The sequence below is a fragment of the Aplidium turbinatum genome, chromosome 1 (genome assembly GCF_918807975.1).
Source record: "Aplidium turbinatum chromosome 1, kaAplTurb1.1, whole genome shotgun sequence".
Lineage (NCBI taxonomy): Eukaryota > Metazoa > Chordata > Ascidiacea > Aplousobranchia > Polyclinidae > Aplidium > Aplidium turbinatum.
The window spans coordinates 51335995-51339211 of NC_137472.1; positions in this window are offsets into that span (position 1 = coordinate 51335995).

The window sequence follows — 3217 nt, forward strand, 5'->3', positions numbered from 1 at the left end:
ACTTTTTAAAATCGGTAACTGTAACGGTAACTCAGTTACTATTTTGGCCAAGTAACTGTAACTGTAACTCAGCTACTTTTGAAAGTAACTTTGCCCACCTATGCTTGCAGGGAGAGAGTATGAAAGTAATTGTCTTCACTCCCAACAGTGGTTGATCGTAATAGAAAACAGAGGAGCTCAGAAATATAAATGAAAACAAACAACAACGTTTCGTGGGTGCATGGAGTTGTTGAACAAGCTGTTTGTTTGATCACAATAACGAAAGTTGTTTTGAAGGAAGTTGAAGTTAAGAATAGACGAAGCAGCTTCCTTGCGCCATGACTCTAACTCACACAGGAAACTACTGACGTTAGACGTAAGGAGGTTTTGAAATTCACTGCACGTAAACTGAGATCTCGAAGTTGTTTTTAGTTTTTTTTAAATGTGCAATGGCATCTACGACGTTGCTGCTAGTTTTATCTGAAGTAAATTGACGAGGTTTGGTTTCGATGTGAAAACACACCAGAAGCACGATTTTTTTTATAGTACAGTGATAACTGATAAGCTTCACTCGCCTATATGTGGTAGCCTATTGTATCTTCATCCTCGGACTGGCAAAACCTCTGATAAGTAATTCCTGGTACTGGTAGTTTTGCGTGCGTGTAAAAGCTTTAAACCACTGACACAGACCCTATCACCGAGATTAGTGGAGTGAAGTTTCCGTTTGTTGTTGAAGTGTTGTTGCTGGAGAATTATTCTGTCCATTGAATGTCGCTGAATGGAGAGCAGTCCTGAGATGAATTGTTCAAGCGAACACCCCGAGAGTCGAACCAGCGTCGGTTGATGTTGAGTCAGGCGCTTAGCCATTGAGCTGTCACTAAATAAATTATGTTACCTGTCACTAAATAAACACCCGTTTAAATAAATGAGAACTGTCTTTGATTATTTGACCTCTTTCACTGCGATTATTTGATCGTTCCATTGAAGGAATAACATTTGGGAGTCCCATGCTTCTGAACCCCTGCCATAAACGAAGTTTTTCCCATCTCTCCGTGTTTGTTTCACATGGTAGCCACTTTAACAAGTAGAAATTCTGCCACTGCGAATGACTACAATGCAACCGCCAACCAATCAGAACATGTTATAAGAGGCCACCGTCCAATTGTGCCCTTTCTAGAACTCAGCCAGAGAGTTAATGCTTGTTTTGAACTTTATTTGGTAATTACAGAAAAAAAAAGGGCAATAGCAGTGGTGGGAATCGAACCCGCGTCAATGAAATAACTACTTTCTAGCCCTAACTCTAACCCCTAAGCCAACCAGCTGACAAAAAATCCATCACTTGATTTGCTTTGGATCATCTTCTTTTCACGTCATAGAAAACGTAGCTTATGATTGGTTGGCGGTGCATTCTAGTCAATTGCAGTGGCAGAATTTGTCCTTGTTGAAGTGGCTACCGTTTCACACAATGTTGCCACAATGCAATCGTGACATCATTCCAGGTTGCGTGGAGCTTTTCAGAGTTTAACTGAAAGTATCGAGACGTTTAATGTCTTAAGAAGCTTAAAGCTTTTTTTGAGAAGCTTATTTTCTTAAATTGTTTTCGATGGGTTTGTCTTGAAGGAAAACTAAAATAAACCTACTTGATTGTCAAATGGTACAAGGGTTAGGCTTTAGTTTGTTTTCGATAGGTTTGTCTTAGACCCAGGTCCGTTGAGAGAATATTTTGGCTTCGGTGCCAATGAGATTTTGGGTCTCAAATCAAGAAATTTATAAGAAAAACGCACTGTATCAAAACAATACGCTGTGGTTTCTTCATGTTTCTGGGCCCCATGAAAAGCTTTGGAACCCTTAAAATTACCCCTGGGCACAGCTCCAAAAGTACCTCCAGGACTCCCCTCCAACGTTACTGACTAGACCACACATCTAACACCGATAGCAAAGAACATGCTGAAATATGGTTGCCAAGTATAGAATTAACACACTAGATGGAGGTAAATGCACTGAATGATGCACATTACTAAATTACTGTTTCCAACATTCCCACCCCTAAAAGCGACAGTGAAAATAATGGCGCTTTTAAAACTAGAGAAACAGCACTAAAAACAAGAATGAACCACACGACTCAAAAATGTCTAAATACAATAAAGAAAAGGCACATAAACGAAGACACAAAATGGTGACGCAGCATCATTATCTTTGCATTAAGGATGCAAAGCTGCAAATTGTTAACTGAAAGTTAATATTAATTAACATGTTAGTTAATAATTGTTATTAACAAAGCGACATATGAGAGCAGCCGATGCAGTGACAGCATTGCTTACACTCTACAGATCCACCATCTACTGCGAAACACGAAATTACCAAGACGGCTTTTAAACAAGCACCTTGGCAAAAGCATTGTGTTTTACAAACTTTTCAACAAAAAACTACAACATGAAACGAAACACTTTGCTTGGCTGCAAGAACTACATCAGCAAATTTATGCAATTCAATTCTAACCAATTCCTTGCCAGCACACAATGTACAACATCTTATATATAAGTATTTGTACTAAGTTACCTTTAAATGAGATGCATTTGGTGGGTTAGTTTTGAATCTTTATCCTCCGGCCGATCAAGCCTTGATAGGTTATTCCTGGTAGTTTCGCATACTTGTGGAGACTCTTGACGCAGGGCCGGTTAACGAGATTGGCAGAGTAAAGTTTTTCGATTGATGAAGTGTTGTTGTCGGGGAATTATTTCATTCACTAGGTGCCGCTGAATGGAGAGCAGTCCTGAAATGCGTTGCTCAAGCGCACACCCAAGAGCCGAACCAGCGCCGCGTGATCTTGAGTCCGTAGCGTAACCATTGAGCTATCAGGGCGATTTAATTGAATGATGCAAATACTTACATGATGTGTTAACAGCATATCCAATTTCTTGGTTTGACATTGTGCAGCCTGTGTCGATCACAAACTCGACTAATATAATTATTTTTATTTTGTGAAATCACTTTCAAAGCCTTAAGCATTTCTAAAACATAAAACAAGATACTTGAAATCGAAGTCTGATGTTCATGAAGTGGTGTTCATTTCTTTGTTCTTGAAACTTTTCGGTTAATTTATTGTGATCTAAGCGTTTGTTGTGAGGACCCAAGCTTTGCAGTTTTAAATTTCTCTAGTGTGTGGTTTAGTCAGTGATGTACGCGCATACGAAAAATATTGACGCCGTCAGCGTAAACGCAAACGTTCGAAAAACCG